The sequence below is a fragment of the Alligator mississippiensis genome, chromosome 6 (assembly GCF_030867095.1).
Source record: "Alligator mississippiensis isolate rAllMis1 chromosome 6, rAllMis1, whole genome shotgun sequence".
Taxonomy (NCBI): Eukaryota; Metazoa; Chordata; order Crocodylia; family Alligatoridae; genus Alligator; species Alligator mississippiensis.
Genome location: NC_081829.1, coordinates 83,147,965 through 83,169,549, shown reverse-complemented (window position 1 = coordinate 83,169,549; position 21,585 = coordinate 83,147,965).

Genomic DNA, 21,585 nt, shown 5'->3' with positions numbered 1-21,585 from the left:
AGATGCATCTATGCCAGCTAACCACATTGGTTCCTTGAGAGGATATTTGAGGATAATGATGTCAGACAAGTTGCTGACTTCCATATGCATATGGTTTGCTCATATTTTCTCACTGGAGAATGTTTGGCCGCTTTCTCTCCAGGCCATACCTGTGGGGATGGGATACGAATGGAACAGGAACATTAAAAGAAGATTTGGAATTGATGCAGGGAGTGTTGGATGTGGTTCCTTGGCCTGAGTCATGCAGGAAATCAGAATGGATGATCCGAATGGTCTCTCCTCACTTTTTAAAGCTCTGAAGGGATCTATGAAACTGAAGTCTAGAACTTGCTTTTCTCATACTGTATGTGGGGGAACTTTTTGTACTTGTATAAAAAATGAGCCTGTTAGATATACTAAGTATATCCCACTCTACAAGCAAACTGAGGAAAAAAGTGAATTGCTCATTTGGATTTATTTGCAAAGCATGTGGTCACTAAAGGGATTTCCCCTTCATCTCTATTTGAAAACAATTCAGCTGGAAAGTCTGGATCCAGTTAATTCCCTACCTCCTATTTTTGTGTGTCCTTAGGTCCTTTGCCTCTGGGCTGGAAACATAATGTATCATTTGATGAGACATGGTGCATTCATGCCACATCATAAAGAACCATTCGGCTTGGCAAGCTATGGCACACTGCTCCAGTGACTCATCCGCAGGCTATTTCTTCTAGTCAGTGTCTGCCTTACTTTTACATAAAGCAGAATTGTTCCTTCTGTTGGATTAAGCACAAACTCATGTGAGCAGTGGAAAGCCATGGATTCTCTAGTTAAAATGCTGATTTGCCTGTCTTAAAATAAACTTAAATTGAACCAAGGGTGAATGATCCAGAAAATAACAAAATGCATCTAATTAGACTAGAGCTAGAACAAACAGTGCTCTGCCCTTTTGGCTTCATTTTACATATTAATGGAAAGTGATAATCATTATGTCTGATAACATTAAAGAGCTGGAGTGGATGAGAGTCCATTCTCCTGGTCCAGATGCTGCTATCATTTACACTAGTACAGATGAGAAGAAACACACTTGATATCAATTGAATATTGCTGATGTAGAACAAATGGAGCTGAGATCATAAGCAGGCCAGCCTGTCTTGTGTTATTTGTACTAACCTTGACAAAGCCCAGATATCTGTAATCTTTAACATAACAACCAGATTATTGCAACTTCTCAGCTCAAAGCCAAATTAAACTGAAATTCCTCTTCCGGCTTTTCTTGCCTGGAAGGTCAATTTACAAAATATTCAGATCTAATCACATACCCCCTTCCAAAGTTCAGACGATGGAATGTAAATTTTTAGCAGTACCGTAGTTTCCAGAACGATGTATGTTGCATCCTACTGTACTCCCTGACCACAATTTACCTCTCATAGGCCATGACAATGGAAGAATACCATTAAAATTTATTTTAAAAAGTTACCTTATTTGCATTGTACCATCTGTGTTCTCTTTCTACCATGTGAAAGGCTGAAGTAGTTGTGTAGTGTCAAAGTGTTGGGAAAAGCAAAGAAGTAGAGGAAAGCAGCATACACATGGCTGCATGAATTTGGAGACATAAAAATTGACCCACAAGATCATATAAATTAAAGCTGTAATTCAGTCTTACGAAATAAATATCAGCCTCTAGGTCTGTTTATGTCCCATTGCCTCCTGTTCTGAATCAGGGACAGTCAGAGAAACCAATAGTGTTGGTGATCCAATAAATGAAGCTTCCTACTGAGTCTGTACATGGGCAGATCCAAGATTTCCTAGATGAGGATGAAGCACACCACCCCTCAGTATAAGAGGCCTAGCATGGCTGGAGCCCACAGGTCAGTGGGAGACACTAAGGAGCCGGGTAGGAAACAGGAGCATGAAGGCAAGGATCTGCCATCTTCCTCCCCCCTACCTCCCCTGCTGCTGCTTCTGCTTCTGCTGCCTGAGGGTAGGGGTAGAGGTGCAGAGCCACTCCAGCCACAGGCTATAGGGAGTGGCTGCGCAGGGTTCTCCGCTCTGCTGGGACAGCAGCACTGGTAGACACCTGGGTGGGGGCAGCCAGGCAAGAAGCAGGCTTCAGAAGGACAACCCTGCGCACGGCTGCTGCCTTCCTCTGCCAAGTCCATATCCCTGCACAGCCACAGTCCACAGCTGGCACAGGGCAGGAGTGTCTGTGGGTCTTCCCCCTGTGGCCAGATCAGCTGGGGGAAGCAGCAGCAGCAGGGGTGAAAGGGACATGTGTCCACTCTGCTGCACCTGCCTGGATATGCCCCAGAATTTGTACATAATCACTGGCCTAGCATGCTGGTACTGGCTTTCAAGCATAAGGTAAAATTGAGTAGGCATATGTCTTAGCTAAACTTCAGGGCAGATGATTTATATTCTATCTCCTTTGACCTCATAATTATATTTATATGCAGAGTGTTTCATTTCCTGTCCTAGATAGTTGTGCAGTGTTGGTAATCGCATAATGTGAACCTACCTGGCTCATTTGGGGCTGTATTACGTAAGGTTATAACCAGTCAAAGCAGCATGCAGCAGTACAACTCCAGGAACAAGGCAGGAACCAGACTGCGACTCTGAGCCTTGTTACTGCTTCCACCTTGCTCCCAGGAGGAAATGAGCTGAGCCAGCTCCTTAGCTGTGATGCAGATCCACCCTCCCCTGAACTGACCCCTGCTGCGAGGGGCTCAGCCAGGATCCTGTCCACTCCCCACCAACTTCTAGCCCACCTCTTCAAAATAAGAACAGCCGCTTAGCAGCAGCTGCTATCCTCCATGCACAGGTCTTGGCAGTATGCCGGGGGCATAGAGCTGGAAGGGGCAAAAAACATGACTCAGATCCTAAATATTTCCTTTCCCCAAACCCAAAGTGGAGTATATTAGTACCCATCTGTCAGGGTAAAACAATAAATGAGCAGAAACAAGACACACACACACAGAGGAATACAAAAAAAAAAACTTTGGCCCATCTTCTATCATCACATGCTCTCCTTTGCTAAATCAGTCCTCATTGCACAGGTAGGGAGAGGAAATAGAGGACCTTCGTGTTCATAAACGGCTTTAAGATTCTCAATTAAAGGTGCCATGAAAGAATTAAAGTATTATTTTTCTTATGCTCTTTTTCTGAAGGAGACAACCTCGTGACTGGAAGTTTGAGCTCTGCACTGCTGGAACTGGCTGGGACTCCAGTGCTTGGCATTCAGAGCTGCCAACATTGCTCAGAGGTCAAGCTTCCATGTTATATGACGGAGGGGAAAAAAAAACTTAGGGAGAAGTGAAAAAAGCCTCAAACTAACATAGTTGTGGCAGATCTCAAATTATTGTGAGAGATGTTGCTTTCTCCATAGTGAAGTTAAAAACCAGAGTTCCATCACAAACCAGATTTAACTCCCCACCCAGCCCTCAGCTTCATCAAAGCAAAAGATATCCATCCAAAAATTAACATGACAGATCTAGCCATGGGTTGATTTTTTTCCTGGAATGCTTGGAGCAAATCTGACGATGCCTTTGGAGGAAAAAAAAGGAAATGCAAAAACTCATGTGACTTCCACGCATTTTTTTCCATTGGTCCTACTATTACAATGGCAGATTTTTTTTCTTGTTTGTCCTGGCAACATTTTGTGGGGAGGGAGGGGTTACATTGTTTGCAGGAGAGATGCGAGGACATAAAAGATTGGTGTGAAATTATTTAGCGATTGTCCCTGTAGTTAAGAGGTAGCTGATGGGAACTCTGGAAAACTTCCACTATTGGTTCAGCTAAATTCTTCATGGTTCAGATGCAAAGTACCATGGCTGAGAGGAACGATTAGCAGGAAACCATAAAGGAAAATAGGTGGGTCTGGTCTGGGTAAAATGGGAAGTAAAGAGGTCTGGTGTATGGAACAGGAGGAAAGAAAAGACTTGTAAAGGAGAATGGAAAAGAATAGCATCTTTTCCCTGGATTAGTGGCCTGACTGAGGCTCCACATGGTTTGCATGGCCTGCCCAGATCTCATGGGGCCTTTTTTTCACCGTGAGAGATTCTTGAACAACTTTGAAAACCCAAGGAAATTCTCAGGCAAAAACATAACTGTGAACCTGTGCTGCTAGAGAGTCCCTTGCCTACAGCTGCCCCAAGGAATCAACTTAAAGGGCAGGGACTCTCTCTCACAACGTGTACGTACAGCACGTAGCGCAATGGCACCTTCAACTGTGTAGTGCATTAAAAAAATCAAAAGATATTTTCTAACCTGGAGGCGTCCTTCTGTTACCTTTTTCCAGATGCAATGAAAGACTTTCCTGTTTCCTTCTCACTGTACACATCCCAAACTTTTTGAAGCTCCAGAACCATAACCCCTGTCTTTTTAGAAGCCAGGCATGGTTGAGAAAGTCCCATAGAGGTGGCAAAGGTTAATTACAGAGTGAGAGATGGGGAGATATATGTGGTGAAGGCCCCATGTTTCTCCACTTCAGAGCCCTCTGGGTCCCTGCACAATTTATAACTTACATGAAGAATGTTTTTCATAGCATCTGAAGAAGTGAACTCTTTCTCCTAAAAGCTTATGCATCTCTGATTCAGTTTGTTTGTAAGGTGCATCCCTACCCAGCCTTTCACCTTACATGAAAAATTATATTCTTTTCAACAGAAAAACTATCTAGCCAAAATAAAGCCTCTTAGCAGCGCTGCTCAACCATTCAGCTCTAGGAAAGTATTAAAAGGTTATGTATAATTTGTAAACAAGTGGTATTTTTATCTATATGGAAATCTACAAGCTCTGAAATAAATGCATTTGTATTTCAACATTAACTCAGAATGAATGTTACCATACCCAGGAATTAAATCACAGTGGGTAAAAGTAGTCAATCTGTTTTTATACTGATAATGTCATTCTGTTGTTCCTACTCTATATTTCCATCAACATAACAGCATGCTAGAGAAGTCCAAAATATTGGTAACCATGTCATTTAATTGAACTATCTTATAGTTCTATATAATGATTTGATCCTGAAAAGATTAACTCCTTTAGAGAAGCTATGGCAGGGAAATTTATTCACTCGTGGGTGTTCATACAAAATGCCCAGTCAAACGAACAGGTGATATACATGTGATCACTAGGGACATAACTCCTGAAAGCACCCCTCCATTTGTAAAGATCCACAGGAAGGGGTAGAAAGAATAATGGTGCCAGGAAAGTGTCATTGTGTGAGATCAATTGCATTAGGATAAATCATATTTTAGCTATCTTCCGCTACAATCCTTGCTCAAGCACAGAATAAGATGCATGTAATCCTATTAAACAAATATGAATTTGCACCTAAGTCCTATTCAACATATGTAAAGGTTACAGAACCTTAATGATGCCACATTTCTGATACTAATAATGCCATGTTTCTGGTGCAAGTAAAATATCAGCAAAGCAAAAGAAGAGCACACTACAGGTTCTAAGAGTATAATGTGACACAGAGGCTAGGTACAGACATTGGGCATAAACCAGTATAGGTGACTGAAAACCGGTCTGAACCTGTAACAGAATAGAAGTTCAGCACACATAGACTGGTTTCAAAATGGCAGAACCCGGGCTCAGATAGACCTGGATAGCATTACACTTAATCAGTTTAGGTTAGAGCAGTATATTAAACTGCTGTCCCATATCCCATAGCAATTCACCTTAGTTTGCTGCCCTCTGACATCCCAGGTGCACTTTGCAGTCTCGGGCTGGCAGCATCAGGCACTTCAGGTGGAGCTATCAGGAGGATTGCACAGAAGGGGAGAGGGGGAGAAAAGGACCCTGCCAGGATGGACATGAGCTCTGTTCACTCCTGAACTAATCTAGCGTGTTTAGAAAAAGCTGTGAAAATGTGAATCCACCTCAGACTTTTTGAACCTCTCTGTACCTAGCCAGAGTGAGTTTCAGCATACTTTAACTCCATCTTGATAATCATCTAGAGTTTTCCTTAAACCAGTTGGCAAGTTTATTCTTCCACAGTAAAATCCTTGTTTTTCTGAATAAGACCCTAATTCTAAGATCAATGAAATCAATGGCAGTGCTTGAACCAACTTGAACTGGCTTTGTAAATAATCCCTAAGTGAGGAGCCAAATAATGTTTTAAAAAAAAATCAATGGTTGAAAATAAATGTTACAGCTCAATGGGTTGCCTAAATATTCCAAACATACATTGTCTGATTAACATCTTATTATGCTTACATTAAAAAAAAATTACAAGATTCAGTTTCCCAATATACTTTCCTTCGCTGAATTAAAAAATAATGGAATAGGTCAGACTCGACGTACTGAATTCTGATGACATTTGGTTCATCTTATACATTTCTCAAGAGCATGTCAAGAAAAAACGTAAGACCTCTCTGAGGTGATAAAAGAATTTACACATTCAGAACTGCTCTGTAACATTATAACTTTTATATGTAATGCTGAGGAAATAAATTTTATGATCCTCATCTTCAGTGATTTAATGAACTATTGCCAGATATACTGTATATACACTCAAGTCTTAACAGATAATGGTTTAAAAAATTCTGAAGTATAGTTGCCAGCACAAATGGCTGTAACACCAATTATCTTTGCTGGATTTAGATATTATGTTGATTTAAAAGCATAACTGAATCAGAGGCAAGCTTTTCTTCTGTGGCTGGTAAGGGAAGCCAAGGGAGAGCTTTTCTGCTGTTCATATTTCCTGTTAGTTTTCTTTCCAGTGCATTGATATTTATACCACTGGCATAATCTCAGCAAATAAATTGAGCCTCCTAAAGGGAAGCAATATTATTTCTAAACCCATTTTTTAAATGTCCTAAGTGTTTCCATTAATTCATCTTTAATATGCTGAGTTTTCCAAACATAACTCTCATTTGGAGAAGTCATGAGTATTTTGATGTCTGAGACAAGGCCCCATGAAGGGTTGTGTCTTAAAATGTCAAGATAGTTGTTAACCTGGAAAAGCCCAGTATGTAATATCATGGCAAGTTGAAAGAATGAGTATGAACCAAGTAGGGATCATGGGGGATAGCAGAGTATCAACAAAGCAAAATATCAGTTACCTCAGGCAAAAGTCTGCTTATATTACAATTTTCTCCTTGACCCCATGGTTTTGCCCAAAGGAGCTTGGAAACAAGACTGGGATCTTAGATGTTTCTGCTCCCCAAACCTAAAGTAGAACATACTTTTTGTTATTTAATCCTCATGGCATATGTGGAGAGGGAAAAATAAGGGAGTTCCCAGGGCATCTGTGATATGGTGAGTCAATGAGGAATGGTTCCTGTGTAGCCATCCTCTAACTAGAAGACTCTTTCCTTTTGGGCAGATTATTCCTTAATCATCTACAGCCAGCTTCCTTGCAATTTCCTCTAAAGAACCTGTAATTGCCTGTTATGGGAGACAAGAGACGGAGCTAGATGTACAACTCATCTGATTCCATATGGCAGTTCATCAGAGGGATGACCAGAAGCCAGGGCAAGCTGATGGGGCTGAGTAACGCAGTAGAAACAGTGAGCATCTATGTAGTTCCTATCCAAGCTTATGGGTTACAAAGTCTTGGGTTCCAGCTAACTAAGTTCAAATTCATATGAAGCTCCATGATGTTCAAACTGTGTAAGGAGGCTCTTCTATAATGTAGAAAACTCTCTCACACCTGCTCAGTATTTGGAAAGAAACTGGGCAATCTCTCTCTTTCTCTCTCTCTTCAGCTGGCAGTCAGACTCCATCTCCCAGCAGCCCCTGCCCGTATGGCTGGGGCTGGTCTCCAAGGAGACCCTAGCTGCAGCTGCACTGTGCAAGCTCAAGGCTGGGTTGTCATGGAGACCAGCCCCAGCCGCACTGGCAGGGTGAGCAGCAGAGCAGGGCAGAGGGCTGCTCAGGAACCACTTGGATCTTGCAGTGGGGGCAGCTTTCTCCAGAGTCAGGGCAGAGCCACAATCTGTGGCCTGCACACTCCAGGCAGGAGCACGCAGGCAGGGGATCGCGACTCTGCCCCTGCTCCAGACCACATTGTCACCGGTACGAGGAGCTGGGGCAGACCCACAATCCCCTGCCTGCGCACCCCTGCCTGGAGCATGCAGGTGACAGATTGGGACTCTGCCCTGGCTCTGGAGCAAGCTGCCCCCATCACGAGATCCCAGTGGCTCCTGAGCACCGCCTGCCCTGCTCTGCTGTGCACCCTGCCAGCATGGCTGGGCCTGGTCTCCATGGCAACCCCAGCCTTGAGCAGCTGCAGCTGGGGTCTTCATAAAGACCGGCCCCAGCCATGCAGGCAGGGGCGGCTAGGAAATGGAGTCTGGCTGCCAGCCGGATCGGCCATTTTGCCCACCCCTGCTATATATATTGCTTAATCTCCTAGTAATGAATCCAAGACTTCTTAATGAACCCAAATATATATATATAGGGATTAGATACCTTTACACCTCAAATTCTACCTTTGTCTCCTCCTAAAGTCCATAGCAGTATTAACTTAAATGGGATCAAGATTGGACCCTTCACATTCTCTCTCTTTCCCTGACAAAAGCCAACCAAATGTAAATAGCTAATTGTTTAAATCTACACTGGGTATCTCAACACCAGTCTGCAGTGTAGATGGAAGTGTGGGTCTGGAAGGGAATGAAAGCAAGAGATGACCATATGTTGAAGGAGGCTGTGTCCCCTCACATAGAATGTAGAGCTGTGTAAGAGAACATCATTTGTGGTTTCAGCCACCTCTTTAATGAGTGCCAGTGGAGGGAAGGAACCGAGGCCTCTACTGTTCCCCCTTGATCCAATATCGAAGAGAAACAGGGAAGTGGAGAGAGCTGGAACTGGCAGTTTTTCCCTCACTGCCCTCTAATCAGGTACAGTCCAGCTCTTACTATAGAAGACAATCAAATAGAAGACTCTGGACAGGACAATTTATTTTACCAGCCTGTTAAGAGACTGAGAAGCTCTTCCAGCTCTTGTTTTCACATGCTCTGGTTGCCTTTTGGGGCTTCCATAAGTGGCAGGCCATTGAAGAACTGTTGCCTCCATGGCTGTAATTTGTTGGGAGGATGTCAAACTACAATGTCTTAGCAGAGCATCTCTCTCTTGCTGGTTTCTGCAAGGTCACTTATTCTCCATCTCAGTTTTATGAGCTTCCAAAACACAGCCTTCTGCAAATACATTGGCTCATGTCCTCTACCATGCAGGTCTGATGTCAAAACACAGGCCTCTAAAAACCATTAGCTATGTGTTTCTATCATACTGGACTGATTTGTAGACAGGTTTCTGTGAGCTTCAGTTTCAGAAACTTTAGCTTGCTGGTCTGACACAAAGGATCAACTTCATAATGATATCAACCATGCAGCTACAGGGCAGGAGGCTGGTGTTGTGTGTGGTTCATGCCTCTGTAATGTCATTAATTCAACAACCACAAAACACCAGATTGATGTCAAGGAACAACGTTCTACAAGGTTGTTCATCTTGTTCTGTACCTGGTTAGGCTGATGTCATGGCAGAGAGCTGTGTACTTATTGGCTTAGGACCTCTAACTTCCAGCCTTTTTATCAAGGGGCAGGGTGTAGCGATGTCACTGACTTAGTACATCCAGCTTCATGGGCTGATTTCAGGATGTATGTTTCTATGAGGTCTTTTGCTCACCGCTTCCAGGTCACTGGGAGGAAGCCAAGGTGTATGTATGCCTTTGTGAGATTATTGGCTCAGATCCTGCAGATGTCTAGGTTAATGTCAAGGCAAAGGACTCCCAGAGGTCACTGGTTTAGTATTGCTAGCTTGTGGGCTAAAGTGAAAGCAAATTGATGAGCCTGGAAAACCCCCTGCCTTGTTTGGAAGATGTGAAAACATAAGCCTCTGTAAGATTATTGGCTAGGAATGGCAGCAAGCCTAGCAGGGACCGAAGCAACAGTTTCAGAAGTATCTGCTTCAGATGCAAGTATCCCATTTTCACTGCTCAGGCTGCTAGTAATATCTAATCTTTTCCTGACCTAAATGGGGCCCAGAGACAACACATACAAACATCTGATTGAAAAGTTTCTAGGAGAAAGCATTGGAAAATTGGGCAGGAAAAAAAGGAATAACTAGAAATCCCTTTTTTCAGTTTTTTAAAACCACTCACTGTTGAGTGAGCATCTGCTCCAGCACTGAACTATCTAGTATTTGACTCCCTTCACATCAGTCTCTAAATGATGGGATGTTAATACAGACCAGGTGCATCCTCACAAGACACTTAATGTACAGTAGCTTAATAACACTGTGCAGTAGAGTGCCCAGCAAAACCCATGCTAATGCACTACTGCACAGTAGTATTCGGCTACTGCACAGTAAGCATCACAAAAATCTATTCACCGCTGCTACTGCGCAGTAGTACAAGTTACCATGCATATAGGGCATTTGTACACGTTTGCACCACAGCAGCAGGCACTTTTAAAAGCATTTTTTAACTAAAACATATCAAAGGTATTTTAGTTCAAAAGCGTACCACCACCATTTTCTCAGTGCTGACGTGCATCTCACCATTTATATAAACGGATGCGATGCAGTGCCAGCCACGTCAGCTCACATGCGGAGCAAACTCGAGTCTGCTCCGGTGCACTGGATCTCCATTGGAGCAGACAAATGTATGTGTATAAATGTCCTTAGTACTTCATTAAGCAAGAACTACTGTGCATTAATGAATGTGTAGACGTGCCCACCATGGATCTTCTTCAGTAGCAGAAGTAATAGCCCAAGTAATATTCTAGTGTGCTAAAGGACACAATCATAAATGAGGGGTCCATTGTCGGTAGCACTCTACAAAGAACAAAAGGCAAACTCTGCCTCAAGGGGCTTATAATCTAAACCAGACACAAGACAAATGTGATGAGCAGGCAGAAGGAGCACAAAGTAACAATGTGGTAATACAGGGCATCTTGGTGGCTCAAGCCTGAAACCCCAACAGCAGGGGAACTGACAGACTTAATACTGAGATCGGACACGTTCTTCTCCCGCGCTGTGATAGGCGTGGACATAGAATGCTACCCCCAGCCTGTTCATCACAGGAATGAGTTTAGACACTAATGCAGGACTCTGAGCAGTCTGCTGAGGATGATGTAAGAACTCCATCCTTTCATCCACGTGTTTTATCAAGATCAAATACCATTTTCATTTGCAAACCCACAAAAATCCTGCATGAAATATTATTCCTTTTTTCAGTTCTTAAAAGTGTGCTTATGTAAAGGCTCTAAGAAACATTGCTGTAATTATTCTGAGATGCATTGCAGCTCCCACCCCTAACAACTATAAAGTTATTATTCATAGATTTTTAGCCTTAGCAAGCTAGCTCTTAATTAATCAATCAGAACAAATAAATAAATAAATATTGCATTAGCCATTGGCTTATCCTTTTCTCATCAAAGAGTAAAATTGCAAAAACATATTTCCTCAGCCCAGGCTTCTAGACCTGCCTGTCAGAGTCTTTTCCCTATCCCTCAGAAGTAAATCTGAATCCTATTACACCAGGGAAATGTCAACTGATTCATCTCTCTAGTTTTGATGGCCATAACATCCATTTCTACCTATCAAACACATGTCACAGCTGGAATGGATGAAAAGCAAAGATATGCTTACATCCCTAAAACTGAAAGACATTCATCCTGAGAGGAAAAAATAGTGACACAACCGGTCCAGCTCTCCCCAGGGGATGAAGTAACTGCTCCAGAAATACGCTGCCATATGTTTATTGGGGGTCTATTTGTATTACACTTTTTCCTATGTTATTTATGAAGCCAGAGGGGTCTTATTTGATGGGAAAAGTCATGTGTAAGTAACGACTGTATGTACAAAAGTAAGTACATAGCATAAAAATACAATGGAAAACAAAAAAATGCAAGAAGGCTTATGGATGTTTTTAATTCCAAAGCCCTATGGGGCAGAGCTACAATAATGAATGCCACGGCTGGACAAGCAGTGTCAATAATTAATGGTGAGTCTGCTAATCGTGAACTGAACCATCCCAAGTAGAAGTCATTTGTGTTGCACAATAGGAGGGCTGCACAATTTCAAAGCTGAACAAAATCTGACAGAATGCTGTACAGTTAGCTGGATGCTTAATATCTTTGTGCCCCTAATGAAGGCTAAATTCATGGAAAGTATGCAACATAATCAGGCTACTACAGCATAGGCCACTCACCCATGCCATGGTGTCCAAAGGGCTATAAACCATCGGGTTTTGTTTCAGTGCACATAAAGCACTTTATTGCCACCACTTCAACAAAGAGTTGTATTATTCACAGTTTTCCTCCTATGTTTTAAACACTTCAGTATAGAAGTGTTGAAGCAATAATTGATTTTTTTTTTGGCCTCACTGTTGTGAATTCTTGCTGAAACACCACTCTCTTTGTCAGAGTCATTAGGGGAAAAAACCTTCTAACAAGTAGGCATTATTAGCCTTAAATGTTAATGGGTGTGTTTTCTGCGGAGATGGGATGTACTAATTCTAACATCTCCAAAACAGGATACCTGATTCCTTGGCAATGCTGTGCTTCAACCAGCTGCCGGGAAGTCAGGCAGCCAAAAAAAATAAAATCAGATCAATACTGAGCATGTAGTAACAGTTAACCTTTAAAAGATCTTCAGCCATTTATATAATCTCCCAGAGTAATTGTCAAATTTTATGCAGCGTAATTGTACTTCATAACCCCGGATTCTTTTATTTTAGGTACCCTTTATAAGTCCCCCTGTACTAATTATAAAAAATAGCCAGGGAAAACTACACACGTACCAAGCATGTAATGTTATTAGTGCATTCCATAAAGTAACAGAAAGGTAAGCCTCAAGTTCTTATTCAGGGAAGTTGTCAAAGACCATCATTGTCATCTGATCTTGAGTAAGGTTGTCAGGATTTTACCCATTTATAATTATGAGGTACAGCGCATTATATACAAAGTAATTCTAATACAATATGATTAATATATTAACATCACTTTATTAATATATTTTATAGTGATTGTATCATGTATATGCTGCCCAGGACTAGGATTACTAATACTACCAAGCAGATTCTGAATGATAGAGTTATGAGTTATAAGAACGGCCCAAGTCAGTTGGACATAGCCATCAGGCATTCACATATCTGCCACATGTATCTATGGGTTATTTGGCTCCTCAATTCATGGGCGACCAGTTAGCAATCAGAGGGGTCCCCCCATGGCCAATCTCGCCAACTGGGGGGAGGGTCCCCCGCAGCCAATCTCGATCACACTGACCAGGAAGTGGCATTCCCAGAAGTGGCCGCAGCACTTCCTCCGATGCTCCCACTCCCCAGCCGGGTGCTCGCAGGGGAGTCACTGGCATTCCCACCTACGCCCCCTGCCCATCGCCTAAGCAGGGAGCGCAGCCTGTCAGGGGGTTTACCAGTGCTCTCAGGGGGTGCACATGTACCCCCATGCATCCCCTATGCCTCAATTCATTACATTTCTTAACCCCAAAGAGTCTGTTGAAAAGCGTTGTTCTCAGACCATACAAGGGGTTATGCTTGTTATTCAAATGAGTAATTGTTTGTTTCAATTGCTCAAATGAGTAAGAAATTCAATGTATGAATCCATAAATTGAATGTACATTAATTAATGAGCATCTTATTTTACATATCCCTTAGAGTACTTTCTCTGTCAATATTAACATCTCTATCAAAGGAAGTGGAAATCACATCCATTCTTTTAAATTTTGTCAAATCTACAGCTCCTACTTTTCCACCCTTTGCATTTGCAAGTCCATTTCTGGGCCCATTAAATGCTTGAAATTGTATTCCCTCTTGCCCCCCGAAATGTTTGGCCTTCCAAAGTTTCTCTTTCAGCTTTATAATGTAATTATTTATTCCCAAGATAATTTGTATGCTTCACAATGTGGGTGTTCCCATCAGCCTATGAACAGCACAGGCACATTCTACCAGCAAGCCCTTCATTTACTTAAAGGTTCTTATTTTCCAGTATCTCCTTTTATATTTCCTTCCATTACAAGGCTTTAATTCAGATGCAGTAGTTTCTCTCTGTCTATGTAGGAGCTGGACAATAGCCTGCCTCATTCTTCATTGCTTTAATCCATCCTCCATATCCATCCTGACTACCATTTCAGCTCATCACTAGATCTGCTTTTGACAACTTGACATTTTTTTGGTCCATCTGTTGAGACACTCTGCTCATCACAGTTTATTTCTATGCTCCCAAAGGATGTCAGTCAATTGCCTCTCTGCAGTTCTGCTTTTTTCTTTAATGATCAAGGATTTACTATTCTCTGACTAGGAACAGAATCGATTTATGGCTCAATTTAAGCATTTAATCCATTTAACTTTCTTATGTCCAGTAGTGATGTAATCACTATAACTGATACTATAGGTAAGTTCTAACAACACAACTCATCTTTCTGTTCTATAAGATTTCTTCTTGAATCCATTGATAACCATTTTAAGGGGGAAGGAGAGGAGGGAAAGATGTGGGAGAATTCTGTACTCTCTCTTTTGCCTTTTGATGGTTTTCTCTGCATTTCAGGCTTCTACAGATTGATGGAAGAAATTATGCAATCTCTCAGAAACATACCTAAATGAAGGAAAGTTACAAGTTTGTTCACCAAATTCCAGCCAGTGTTGAATTTCCCTCGGCACTCTCTTTAAATAAATACTGAGATCATTCACTTTCTCTGGAAAAAAGGTTGAGATGTTCCTGAGGGTTAGACAAAACTACCTCATAGAAGGTAATACGGCATGTTTCACTAAGGGGGATTTTCTTCGTCAACACTCATTTCCTGACCACTAGTTAGGAGTATTTTTTTTTTTCCAGCTGCATTCCTCCATTCATTCATGCATTCAGAAAGTGAGTCTTAAGTTCATCAGTGTATTTTTCATGAACTTTTTATTTGGCAAGAGTGTCTGCATGCAATATGCCATGAGAAGATGACATCAGCAATGTCAAGCCTTTACCAACTGTGACTGACCCATACACCCAATAATATCACTCAGGCCACATTACATTAGTGGAGAAAAGAAAGACAAGTAAATTTTAATTATTAATACAAAGAGGTTTAATTTTAGGCACTGATAATTAGAAAAGTACCACATTTCTAGCCATACTCATTTGATTACCCCTACCAAAGTCTCAGGAATCACTTGTACAACTAAGCATTTGAGTTATAAGGAAAGTAGGATTGGATTCTGTGGATGGCTAGAGTGATAATTATAGACAAGGCATTTGCTTCCTCTGCAACCCTGAAGGCATGAGCTAAATAATCCTAATGCCTCCCAAAATTCACTCATGTGTTTTTCTCTTTTACTTTGTGATGAAGCCTCTGTTGCATCATTTTCCACAATACTTTCTTTCTTTCTAATGACAAAAATGGTGTCTGTATCTTTATCTTTGTGCACTTCGGCATTTTTGTTAATTCGGGAGCTCTTGGTTGTCAGAGACATTACCAGGGATCGCTACGCGGAAGTGGTTCTCGTCCACCCACCCTGTAACACTGCTAGTAAAGGCTATATCAGACAAAAAGGTTAAGTGGCTTTCCTGAGCCTCAGCAAAGGTCAGTAACAGGAAAAAATAGAATTCAGAATCTCCTGGGCCTATACTTACACCACGAGACCACACCTCTTTCTTCTTTTTCCATTAATATGTGACTGTGTTACCCTTTATAGCGTGCATGACTTGTGATTTGTTGTGGAATGTTTTCATTATGAATTGTCATATGCTGTACTGCCTCATTCTAAAATGATAACGAACTTTGAAATAAAAATGCCATGACAGAAAGGAATAAAGGCGCTCTCTGTTGCAATTTTCCAAATTGTTCTTTTGCTGTCATAAAAATATAGAAGTAAAGAGAGAGCTGTTAAAAGGCACAAAGGAAATTAACAGAATGAGTGAGCTCCTTGTCTCTTGCCCAATTCAGAATTTTAATAATTTCAACATATCAGAAATGCCTGCAATTCGTTGAAAGCCCCAAAAGATTTGTTTTGGGAGTTGTTTGTTTGGGGGGGGGGGGGGAGGGAGGGTTGTCTTCAGTTTTAGCCTAACAGAAGATAAGAGTCTATATTTGTCTCTTTCTAGAATAGGACAAAGCTTGCCTAACAAGAAGAAATATCCAGGTCAATAAACTGGGAATATGCTGCAGCATGGAAAAAACTATCAGCTAAGTTTCCAGAGAGGTGAAGAATCAAAGAACCTTCTTCTTGCCAGGAATTCCAAGGTCCAGAGGAATCTGACTAATCTGAAGTGAACAGCAAAGAAGAACTCTTAAAAAGTGTTTTCATAACAGAAAGGACTATTTAGTTATCTGGGCGTTAACATTCTTGCACTCTCAAAGAAGCATACATGGGAAATCAAAGCTCCTCATTTTGTTAACCAACATCATGGTTATCTTTTCTGTGCTTTTGTACAAATTTCTTGCAAATAACCCCAAGTATTTTATTTTCTCCTCTTCTCTACTGACTTTTGCAATTGTAGAGTTTGACAATCCTACAAAGGGATTAAACCACTTTGTTCACCTTGGAGAATGGTTATCAATATAAGTAGTATCCCACTGGGACTGTTCATGTGAAAAACTTCTCATTAATTAAAGGTATTCACAATCTGGCTCTGCATAAATAATACTGGACTGAATCCCAGTTCCACTGAAGTCACTGGCAAAAATACAGTGGTTTTCAGCCTGGCTTGGATTTGGTCTGCTCCCCTAACCAAGCTATGTATCATCCTGGCAGGAATACTGAACCAGATTTTTTATCCCAATTCCAATCACCATCAACCAAAAGCATCTCTTTTTTTGCAAGCATTAGATCATCTGCAGAGACATAACAACAGAGCCAGGCACAGAGGGCAGTTGCAACATAATGGAGGCAGCGCTGCTGCCAGTATGATTGTGTGCCTGTGCCAGCAGCAGTTCCACCCCTCTCCTCCCAGTGCTCCCCACCCCCCCCACTCTAGTTTGCACCCAAGGCAGCTACCCTTGTCATCCTGCCCTAGTTACGCTACTCTGGGGCAGGGCTAGAATCCAGAATGACATGGGCAGACTGGAAAAAATTATCTGCGATCAATCAGATGAGATTCAATAAGGCAAAGTGCAAATCCTGCACTTGGGATGGAATATTGCATGCATGAACACAGACTGGAGAATGACTGGCTAGGCTGCAGCACTGCAGAGAAGGATCTAGGGATTACAGTAGACCATAAACTGAGAATAAGCCAACAGTTTGCTCTTGTTGCAAAAAAAGCCAGCAACAAACTGGGTTATATTACTTGCAAATCAAGGAAAGTGATTCTGCCACTCTGTTCAGCACTGGTGAAGCCTCACCTGAAGTATTGAGTCCACTTTTGGTCCCCAAGCTTCAAGAAGGATGTAAACAGATTGGAACGATCCCAGACCAGAGTGACAAAAATGATTAGAGGTCCAGGAAAGCAAGACTTATGAGGACAGGCTGAAGGAGCTAGTCTGGACCCAGAGAAGACTGAGGGGCATAGGTGATTCATAGGGAAGGGCTGGGGGGGGGCACATTCCCCCCCCCCCCCCCGAGATTAGCTGCCGCTGCCACCACTGCCGGCTTCTGCAGACAATCACTGCTCACCGCCCCCCCCGCCCCCCCCAGTCTTGGGAGGCACCAGTCATTCATGCTGAGGGGGGGTTGGATAACAGCCTTCAAATCCCTGAAGAGCAATTAGAGAGAGGATGGTGATGGGCATTTCTCTGCAGCCATGGGGAAAATAATTAGGATTAATGGCCTCAAACTGCAGCAGCAGGAATTTAGGTTGGATATTAGGAGGATCTTTCTGACAATGAGGGTGGTCAAGCATTGGAACAGGCTACCTAGACAAATTGTGAAATATTCATTCTTGGAAATGTTCAAGAATAGGTTGGACGGACACTGGGATAGTTTAGTCAGGAACAAATTCTGCCTTGAGCAACGAGCTGGAGTAGATGATCTTGTGATACATTCCTATGATCCTGCTGATCACCCGGGAACTGTACCAATACAGCCAAACAAAATTTCATCCACTTAAGTTTTAAAGTTAAATGAAATGTATAAACTTTCCCTTCAAAATGTCAAATGTCTTTGTAATGGGTGTGGATTCTTTTGACCTACTGACTTGCCCATTGCCCTTATTGGACAAGGAGTTTTCTCCTCTTTAAGCCTCACCTGCCATAACTTGATATTATATAATAAATGGCTCAAAAGGAGTCTGCTACCTTGACCAGGTTGTCTCTTCCTATATTATTACTCAGAATGTCCACTGGGTCAAACTGAGTCTGTCTTGATAGTCCCTGAGTCAAAACCCTGGATTCCTTGGTAGCCTAGTCTTGATTATGAAAGTATTGCTTTATAGCACTAGACCCTCCGCTGACCCTAATCTCTGGGTAAGTGTGGTCTGCCGGGAGCTCCTCCACCCCTACACTCCCACCACTAACCTCTGGTCTGAGATTCTAGCTCTGCATGCATTACATAACGAGCCCTGTGAGACTCTTCTCCAGGAACCACTCTGAACACCATTCATGTAAGTCAGCACCTTACAATGTCCCAACAAAACAACAGTGTTCTGGGCTTACCACTCAGCCCTTAAGCCAGCTCACAAAACAAAAGGTAGGAATTAAAATAGTTCAGAAAGAAAATCAAAGCAGGGCTTCCGTCCACTCACATTCCTCGGCATCAGCTTCTAGTCACCACGCTGACTGCCACCTCCCTTCCTCTCACTTCCTTTTCCTTCTCTTTTCAATTTGGAGCCTCAGCCAATAATCATCAGCTCTAGTGATACATGTGACAGCTCTGCTTCATTCCTGTGAGTCTTATTCCATCGTGGTGTGTAAACTCCTGGTGCTGCCGGAAGTTTGGAGTGCGGGAGCATCTCTGGGAGGCAGATGGTGGTCTCCAGAGCACTCTCTGGGGGCTGTGACACAGTTAAAGTAAAGGAAAAAAGGCCACAAGCAGAGTTACTCCTCCTGTCTCTACCGCCCTGCTACAGTCTTTTTATGTAGTTCCAGTAAAGGAGCCAAAGAAAAAATAATGTGATAAATTAATCCTTTGGCCAGATTATTTTTTAAATAAAAGTTATCTCCATGGAAAAATGTTGAAATGTTTTTATATCAGAGATGAGTGAAAACCAGGTTAGGAGCTAGAGCTGGTTGAATTTATAAAATGGTAACAATTTTCATATTGACAAGCTCTGTTAGGACCAATTTGTAAAGTAGTTTTACTTTAACTTTTTCATTCAGTCCAGAGAAACCCTGACTGAGCTATAACAGCAAAGTGATTTAGGGAGCACTTTGATCAGAAGTTTGGGGTTTTAATTCTGTCACCCAAGTTCAGCCAGTACACAAATATGTCGAGGTTCCATAGATTTTCCTATATTGCAGGACTGGGACATATTTGAGGAAATGAGCCTTTCAGGTTTAAGTGACTGACAAATTAACATAATTCTACCTCTGATAGATTATTTTACAGTGGTTGTTCCAATTAAGACTGTCCATGTCCTCATTTTTTTTAAGTTATCTGTGCCAAAAATTTGCACCATAACACATTTGAAGACTGATCCTGCTTCCAGTAAAATCAATGGGAGTTTGGCTATTGACTTCAAATCATGAAGAGTAAGGGGTCTAGAAACCAAAACTTTTGTTTTACTTATTGGTCAAACACACATGAATTATATTGGGAGGCAAACAATATATAACTTAGGCAGTACCAAGAAATGATGAAGTTTTCCTCCTGCTTCCAGTATCTTTCAGATGTTTGGCAAGAAAACACGTACAGACATATTGCATTTAAAGGGGCAAATAGAAATAGCAAATCATTCTGTGAAGTTCAAATATTGATCACTAAAAGGAAGTCCACATAAACAAGTGACTGCAAAGAGCAGGCTCTCTTCTACTTTGCTTCAACCTCAGCCTCTCTGTTCACAGTTTTTATGTATCTGCCACATTCATCTCCAGAAGAAGATCCTGCTTACTGAAGTAGTTCAAAAAAGCATCAAGTAGTGAAAGGAAGGAAGGCTCGGGGCCAGGTGTCCTGGTTATGACTAGTCTTCCAGATGCAGCCACCAGGATTTTTTTTTGCCTTAGGCACCGAGTTTATTCACATACCACACACATCCTATTCCCCCAAATCAGACCTCCAAAATAGGGGAATGGGGAAGCTGATTTTTCTTTACTGGAATAGAAGCATGAAGACACTGTGCTGTACTGGCTGCCAAAATGTTTCCTGCTTCTCTCAGGCCTAGCAAGTAGAAAGGGTGTAGTTTGGTATTAACCCTCCTACAGCTGACAAGGAATTTTCAATAACTAATGGCTGAGCAGTCTAGCGTGGGTTTCAAGGAGTAACTGAACTGGCTCCGAACAAGTGAGCTGCTGCATATAGTCTGTAGTATCTTGTGATGTAGAAAAAGAACCTTATTCTTTACAGGCACTTAAATAAAGAACTATTTACAATAAAAAATAAGACTTGCTACTGCCCTTGCAAGGGTCTGAGGCCTAATCTTGTTGTTTTCCTGCCACACCAGGAAGTTCCCACTGCCTTACCTGGACTGTCTCCTAGGATGCCTCACTTCCTGAACACTATTTCCAGGAGGACTTAGTCATACTGTTAGCCATGACTCTGCAAAAATCTTTTTTTTATCTGTATTCTGCCTTCCACAAACAAGGTGGATATTTGAATTGGGATTATGTGATATACAAGAAAACATGGTATGCACAGTATTATCCATGGGGCACAGGACCATCACCGGGCTCTCACATCACCCTCAGAGCAGGAAGCAAGAAGTTTCCCAGAGTACCATCATTCATAGAAAGAGAAAAAGAGGCATCTAGACCCATCTCCTTTCCTATCCTTGTGGTCACTGTCATATGATTCCTCCCCAAGGGCATAGATCCTTTCACCACACTGAACCTCCTACTAGGGACCTGCTGCTTTCTGAGTTTCAGAGTGCTTCAAGGTTTTGCACAAGGTCCAGCAACTTACTCTTATTGTGTAGAGTGAAAAAACTGGACGTGCTCAATATATTGGAATGACCACTAATTGCAGCCGTGCAGCCCACCAGAACCGTCTCTGCAGTAGAGAAATGAAAGCCTATCTCTACATATGTCTAATTTAATAGCACCCCAAAATACTGAGAGAAGGGGAGAAACTGGAGGGAGTTTAGAGAAAAGTAATTGTAAATGGAATACATAAGAAAGCCCTCCCTAATGGTGTGCCTATAGCTATGGAAAGTGGTAGGATATTCTGCTTTCTTCTTTGATAAAGTTAGCTGAAGCTAAATTTGCATCTCACATTACCGATTATCTTGAGGAAAGCACAAAGAAGACCACAAACTGACTATAGAGATGAAATCCCTAAATAGTTTATAGAACTCCTTCAATTGGGGAGAAGAAAGGAATTTATGAATTTTTTATGCAATTTTATTCCCTTTCTTGTCCAATTTTGACAAAAAATAGCTGGAATTTCAACCATCTGTAATGATAGATGAATGTTGAGGACAATAGCAATGAACAGCAATTTTTGTGGGAATTTCAAATAATGAGCTTTAGAGATTTTTTTTCTATAGACAGGCCAAGTTTACTGGGTGCATGAATCTCTGCGATGAACCCTATGAGGACCAGGAATCATATAGTGGAAGATGGGAA